Source organism: Cryptomeria japonica, chromosome 7, assembly GCF_030272615.1.
Source record: "Cryptomeria japonica chromosome 7, Sugi_1.0, whole genome shotgun sequence".
NCBI classification, from domain to species: Eukaryota; Viridiplantae; Streptophyta; class Pinopsida; order Cupressales; family Cupressaceae; genus Cryptomeria; species Cryptomeria japonica.
In genome coordinates this window covers 510,200,218-510,208,463 of record NC_081411.1, presented here as the reverse complement: position 1 = coordinate 510,208,463, position 8,246 = coordinate 510,200,218, and positions in this window count along the sequence as shown.

The window sequence follows — 8,246 nt, the reverse complement described above, 5'->3', positions numbered from 1 at the left end:
GTATTACTTCCATGACTGCAAATTCTCCAGAAATGCTATCTGAACCTGGATGCCCTGATAGTCACACAAGAACTGAGCACAATAGATGCCATGGAGGAACAGGTATCACAAATGCAGACAGAGAAGGAAGTGGCGACCTCCCTACTTGAGTCCTGGTCTCTTTCCATGAAACAATTTTTGCGGGACTATAAAGTGGTTTTTGACAAGTATTATACATTATTGTCATAAACTCTTTTATATATATATGGAAACAGGTTTTTCAGTGGTACTTTTTCATTGTTGGCAAAGGGGGAGAAGTATATGGTTTTAAATTTTGATATATCAGGGGAGAAGTATATTAGAGGGAGAAGTATCTATTTTGAAATTTTGATATATGTTGTGATATATGCTATATGCTCTGATGATTATGCTCTGAATGCAAAATTGCTATACATTCTATTGATTAAGGGATAGTGTATATGCTTAGTGGGAGCAATTTTGTTAATGATAAGTTTTTCTGTTGTAAAACACTTAGATGTCAAAATTTTATTTTCCTAAGTGTTGCCATCAATGCCAAAGGGGGAGATTGTTGGCATTTTGTGGTTTATGTTGTGATTGTCATTGATGGACACACACTTGTATTGAGATCCGCTTTATATGTATGAGTTTATGCTCAATCGGTATTTGTTCCAACCGGTATGTTGTATACTAGTCTCTAGACTAGTGGCGATTTTGCAGAATGTGTTCCCTGGTCTGAAGCGGCATGTCGACCCCAAGCGGTTTGCAGATCACAAGTGGTATGAGGGAGCAAAGCGGCACAACACATTCTTACCAGTCTTCATTTTTGTCAAACCGGCAACCAGTATTTTGTATGAACCGGTAATACTCTGTGATGAGTTACCAACCGGCATTTTGTGATGAGTTACCTATCCACCGATTGTTTGACGGTGCTGACACATTAACGGTGATTCATGTGTTGTGTTACAAAGTATGTCTAGGTTCATTGAACCTAGGAAATTGTAAAGAAATCCTATTGGACCGACATGAAATCAGATTCCTTTAAAAGGACATCATGTCTAGGGTTTTAGGTTGTTGCGAAAAGGGTTAATGTTGAGCTAGGGTTTAAGGTGGATGTTGAGTTGTTGGAAGAGCAATCTTATCTGAGAAGATCGAGTTGTAACTGAGAGAGAGATAAAGAAGACTGAAGTAATGCTGGAATGCATTAGCTGTGAGCAATACTAGATCTAACCAAGCAGTTTGTTCTATTAGATAGATCAAACACTTGTTGATTACTCACATCTTTAACAAGTTTGTAGCCCCTAACCAAGTAGGCCTCAAAGTCTTTGTAAAATCCTCTAACAAGGTGGTTCACACATGTGAATCTAAAATCCTCTAACAAGGTAGTCTTTAATCGGACTTATCTCCTAATAGAGATTGAGATTCCTAATAGGATCTGCTCTGGTGAAGAACATTGTAAGACCTTAACCGGTCTGGTTTCTATTCTACAGATAGTGACTTGTGAGTTTCATCTCACCGTGGTTTTTCCCAGTTGGGTTTCCACATCAAATATCTTGTGTTATGGTTGTATTGCTTTTGTGGGTGAATGTTTCATTCGCATTTTGGTTTGCATGTGTGGTAACCGGTTTGACTGTCAGACCGCTTTACTGGTTTATCTTTAGACTGTGTAAGTGTTTTAGTGCAAAGATTTTTCGCATACTAATTCACCCCCCCCCCCCCTCTTAGTATTCATCAGGTATAAGGTATGGCTGCAAACCTCTGCTAACATCTTATGTGGTGGAAAATGAATTGAAAGAAGCAACGTGTAGCAGATTTCCTCCCTGATGTTTGGCGTTGGAGTTTATAGTGTGCAGAAAATTCTCAAGCAAGTATTTTTGGAAGTAGTAAACTCCAGTTTGAATCCTCTCACATGCCTCCTCATCCCCAAAGGCGTGGTGGCTAAGGACTGTATTGAAAACAAACTCCACGGCTCTGCAATAGTCTCCCCCATGGCGTGGTCTCCCATCTCTCCTTGCATGATAGAATGGCAATGTAGAAGGTGTTAAAAGAGGCGAATGAAAGTCCAAGTAATGCAATTGGCAAGATTAATGCCAATCTCCCCCTACTGTGAGAATGTACTCCTCCCAGTATGGCATGGTCGAGAAGGTCATCGCATTCCAAGCAAATGTAAAAGAATCTTCCATTAAAGCTCTGCAGAAAGCTTCAAAAATGAGTCCCAGGCAGAATAACATTATCCCACATTCACTGTGGAGGGAAAATTTTTGGTGTTTATAAGTAAATCTCCACACATCTAATATGTCAAAGCCTTAAGACGCTTTTGACGGACGGTGCCCATTGGGCGCCCAAGTGGACCCCACGCACGTGGGTGTGGATCCCAAGGCGACTGAGGAGGACGACAAGTGGTGACAGGTGAACCCCACGCAGGCACAGTTCCTGAGGTGGGCAAAATTTTGCAGAGAAGGAGCGACTTAACGAGCGAGCAGGTTGCAGGAGATTGACGGTCGGCGCGACTTCGCAGGGTGGAGATTCTCACCGATTAAAGGCTGCGAAATGGCAAAAGGCAAAATGGCGAAAAGAGTCCGCGAAAATTGAGCAGGTAAAGATCGTGTAGGTTCAAGCTGATCCCATGGTGCGTGCGATTTCACAGGCCAAAGATGCACATCGGTTAAGGACTGCGAAATGGCGAAATGCTCAGGCCAAAAATGCAGCGAAAATGAGGAGGTAAAGATCATGCATCTTGGAGATGATCCAACGGCTCACATGATTTCGGAGCCCGAAGTTGCTCGCTCGTTACCCATCGCGAAGTAGCGAAATCTAGGTGGCAGTGTGACATGGCGGTCCAGCTTGCAGGTCGACCTAGGTGGCAGTGATGTGGCATGCAGTTGGCACACAGTTGGCGATGAGATGGCGTTGAGGTGATGCTGAGGTGGCCAACAAGCAGGCGGACACGTGGTGGTGATGAGGTGTCAGTCGAGGTGGCACCCAGTGGACCCTATGAGCCAATCAAATATTGCCACGTGGCAGGGCGTCAGGGCAGAAAAAGAGCCAAAAATCAAAGTTAAATTCAGTTTAATATATAGTTGAAACTATATAAGAAAATTGAAAAATTTAAATGACAGAGCCACATAATGATTAATTGGCCCATGGCTCTATTTTTACTCAAAATGGCAAGTATTATATATTGCCGGAAAGCTCTCAAGATAAGGAATGTAGTTATGAAGTTTGTTTTAGAAAATTTTGGATATTTTGGGAGAAATTTCCACAGAAAAGAAGAAGGTAAAGAATTTGAGTTAGAGAAAATAGACACTTGGCAATTTCGGTTGCAGACCTAATCTTTTCTCTCTTCCTTCTTATCCCAATTTTTATCAATTGTAAGGGTTCTAGAATTTTGTGAGAATGGCTCTAGTTTTCATGGCTTCCAATTCTGAATTCTCTTCAAGATTGTACAGGGCAGGGTTTTTCTTTTGAGCAATAGAGTACTTTCTTGTTGTAGATGTTTTGCTGCAGGTTCTTTGTGTATGCAAGGCATGCACAAATTCACATAGAATTTGTCTCTGAATGTATTTCTGTTTGTTATAAATTGAAGCCTCAAGGAGGCCGAAGTTTTTCAATTTCAAGGAGATTGTTGTGGTTGTTTGCAGGCATTCTTCAAGGAAGAATTTAAATTCTGTAATAGATCATAGATAATGGGATATATATTTTCAAATCTGATGATTTTTGTGAGTGAGTTGAGTATTGTATTTTTGTAAGGCATTAATGCAGGGATATTTAATGATGAAGGTGGATTTGCAGTACATGCTTTCATTTATAGTTTGATATTTGACTCTGTTGCCCTTGGATAAGGCATTGGTCTTGCAAGTTTGGGGATGTTGTTAGATCAAACAATTTAAAAGACAAATCTAATTTCCCTTTGTGTTTAGGGGTTGTGTTCTTTCATTCCAAGCTCTTTTTCATCTGTGGTTTATACAGATTTGGTTAATCTGTAATGTGTTTCTAAATTTGGTGAGTCTGTGGAATGATCTATCTGCTTATTGTTGATGTAGTTATGTGTCTATAATTGTTGTATTTAATGCATCAAAAGGGTGTCCCCCCCTAGGTCTAGTAGAACCTGAAGTGTAGGAGGATCATTAGGATCCTATGTTATGTTGTTCAAGCCCTGCAGTGTTTCATTGATTGAGATTGGCTTTCTCATAAATAGATTTGCAGGTGTTCTTGGGTTAACCAGATTTGGTGAACAACAAAATGATTGATCTATTTGATTTGATTAGATAGATTAGCTCTAAGAAAATGATTTAGTTTCTGATGAAGAGCATAGCAGTGTTTGATTGAACTCAGTGATTGATTAAAAACCATGATTGATAGGTTTAAATTGATTTGATAGCCTGATTTGCTTCATGTGAAAATATTTACCAATTGTTGATGTTAGAGATTAGCGATCTCTTTGATTTGATAGATAGATGATTGATGATTAAATTCTTTTGGTAAACAAAAGAAACTTTATGTTCTCCAGTGTCGGGAGAAATTATCGATGATGCTGCACGTAGTGCTAGAGCTTACACAGGCAAAGGTGAGATATATAGATGCATGTAGATTACGCCACTTGTTATAGATGCCTAGAATTACCCATAATAGGGGATTGTTGATAGCGTTAGCTGAGAGATGTCATAGCGAGCATAACACTTTCCACCTGCCCACGGGTGAGATTAGTGTGACGCTTGAGGATGTCTACAGGATTCTCCACATCCCAGTGACCGGTGAGTTAGTTCAGAATGATTTTCAGGATCATGGAGGAACAGAGGCGTGCAGAGCCATATTTGGTGATGAGATAAATTCAAGAGGAGAGATCTGATGGGAGGATATGATTATGTATTACGAGACTCTCCCTGTGATTCTTGCAGGTTTGATTGGGGGATTCATCTGTCTAGATAGGAGATCTCAAGGTTTTGTTGTTGGTCGGGGTGAGATTCTTAAGAGCATGATGTAGTGTCAGACTTGATATGCGTGGGGTGTTTGTATGCTTGCTCATTTGTATCATGATCTTCATTAGGTTGTTTTCGATGAGGGTGCTAGTCTATCGACAGGATGCACACTTTTACAGATTTGGTGTTGGGAGCACATTGCTATTACTCGACCTATTCATCATAGAGTTCATGGAGAGAGGCAGCCATATTTTTATCTATATGCAGGTATCCTTACTCAGCATAAGCTAGGTAAGATGGAGTATTGGCGTTGGGTTCTTGATTCACTGGATAGTGTTATTTGGAGACCTTATATCGATTGTGAGCCATGGATGGATGATGCACAGACATTACCATTTATTATGCAGAGTAGATATCTCATTGGTCAGACTCCATACATTGTTGAGAGACAGTTGATTAGTCGCATTCTGAGACAATTTGGTATCATTCAGCCCATGCCTACTGGTGTCACGATATATGCACAACGGTACAGAGATAGGCGATATTGGGGACCTTCTTTGTCATTTGAGTTAGCACGTGTATATTTTCTGGCTACTCCTAGGGTAGCTTATGATATGAGATTGCACATTCTAGATCCTAGGGTTACTGTAGACTATGCTCAGTACATACTGGCACACTCGTTTCCTCGTATTATAGATCCAGTAAATCCTCCTCCCAGCTCAGGAGATGAGGAAGATGATTCAAATGATCCATTTATTATGAGATGGAGACAGAGATGAGAGCTTAGAGCTTCTCAGGAGGTCGGAGGGGATGGAGATGAGGGTGGAGATGGAGGTGGTGGTGGTAGGAGACCTGGACGAAGAGGAGGTCCATTGAGAGTCCATGGAGGACCTTTTCCTATGGGTGGGAGAGAGGCTGGATGGATTGGGAGGGATACTGGTAGGGCAGGGATGAGATCATCGAGAGGGTTTCCCTCTATAGGAGGAGGCTAGATGACTGGACTAGATGGGGGTTGCGGGAGAGGCATTGATTTTGGTCAGATTCAGCCAGACCCTAGGGTTATTGCAGCTCATGGTGGAGAGGATGAGGATCCAGATGATCACGTTTCACTATTTAGATGATGGGTTCTGAGAACTACTCGGACTGAGATTCCAGCAGGTGGACAGGGAGGTGGAGATGAGGGTATTGGGGTTCATGTGCCACAACAGGATGTGCCAGAGTAGGATGTGCCAGAGCAGGAGACCATGGATAGTCTCAGAGCACAAATAGATCAGCTTAGAGCATGGGTACAAACACCCATGACAGAGAGAGACAAAGTTGTTAGGAGACAGCGGGATACTCAGGGTCTCCTTGATCACATTCACCAGGTTGGATCTGGTATTCTCTCAGCTGATACTATTAGAGCACTAATTCACGCCGAGAAGGAGACTTCTCATTGGCGATGACTATATAAGGATTTAGTCGCAGAGAGCCAGAGAGTAGGTAGTTATCATACCACTGTGAGGATGGATACTAGCAGCAGTGGAGTCATGGGACCTCCTCATAGGAGTGGTGATCGTGGGAGATAGGCATATAGAGGATCTTCTCACCCACAACCATAGAGATGGATAGAGTCAGGTGGTAGTGGTACAAGACAACTGTGACTTGACTTTGTATTGATGAGGCATTTGTACTTTTGATCTGATATCATTGTATACTTGGAATTTTTATTGTTGTTATGAAGATCTATATGCAGACATGGACTCTATATGATGATGATCTTTTATTATGCATGTTACTCTATTTTATGATGATCTATATGCATTGATTATATGGATGATGTTATGATCTTTTCTCTTCATTATGATGATGCTTTATATGATGATGCAATGATAAACGTTTTTTGATTTTTGATTTTTGATGACCTTGGATGCAAAATGATTACTAACTTAAATGATATGAATGCAATGATCTATATGGGAATGCAAATGAATGATTATGTAATATGTTTTTCAAATGTTTTTGATTTTTTATATGTAATAATAATGATACTACATGATTAATGAAATGTACTAAATTGAATGCAAACTAATGCAATGATTAAAATGCAACTAAATGAAATGGATGATGAAAAAAAAGAATGCGCCTATAATGATCAAATGCAAATTGTTTTTGTTTGTCCAAGTATACTCAATCTTTATTCATGATCGTTGATCTGTGAATGAAATGAGATGCTTATAATGCAACTGACATTGAATGCTTATAATGAAGATGAATAATGAGCTAATGAAATGATCTAACTAAAAATGATACTGCCATTCTTCATATGTTATCTTGTAACAGTGCTTGATTTCATCATTGAGCTTTAAAATGTTCTAAGAAAATACAAGCAGCTTGACATAATGATCCAAGCTTACCTGAGTATTTATTACATGGATTTTGAATAGCAAGTTAATACAAGCAACTTGATATAATGAATCAAGTTGACCTGAGTATTGCTTGCAGAATAGACAAGGATTATCTCCTTTCATGTATGACTCAAAACGTCCTCCTTGATCTTTTTCCGATCATATCCTTAGACAAGTACTTACTTTAGTAAAAGATAAACCACAGACAACAATCAAATAAAATAATCATGCCTTGTCATAGCTTCTCTAGTCATGGATATCCTTGAGTCGCATAGAGTACATGATTAGAAATAAAATCAAGAAATAAACACTGAATCTTGCATGTCATTCACATGTTCTAATGGCCATTAACTGATATAATCATCTTGTTGAATGATCTTTGATAATCCTTTATTACTTGTTGGTTGATTCTTCATTTTCTGAGTTTCACGATTCAGTTGTCATGAAATGCCTTGACCTTCGTTTGTTTTGTTGCTTGCTATCTATTTCAAAGCCCTAGGTGTTTTTGGTCTTTCTAAGTTTTCTGAATGTTTTTGGATTTTCAAAGATTAAAAAGATCACCTTTTTCAAAAGGAATTAATATTTTGCCCCTACTAGAAACAAAAATTTATTATGGATGTATGAATTGATCAAGATCCAAACCATGGCGGGATACAAATACAGATTGATTGATTCTGATAACATCTGAGACAATGACTATGACAAGTATGTCAAAGATTGATAACTATTGGTAAGCTGCATATTTGCTGCTAAATGGTTCAAAGCAATAGATGTGAAAGATGGAATGGATAAGCTAGGAAGTGATAGATTGGATATGATGGAGTGGATAGGTGCGCAAAGTGATTTCATAAATGGAGGAACTCACTTTTTAGATAGCGTCTGTTTACCAGGTTTTCACCATCTAAATTTATTGTATTTTTTCTTTTTATATTTATATTTTTTT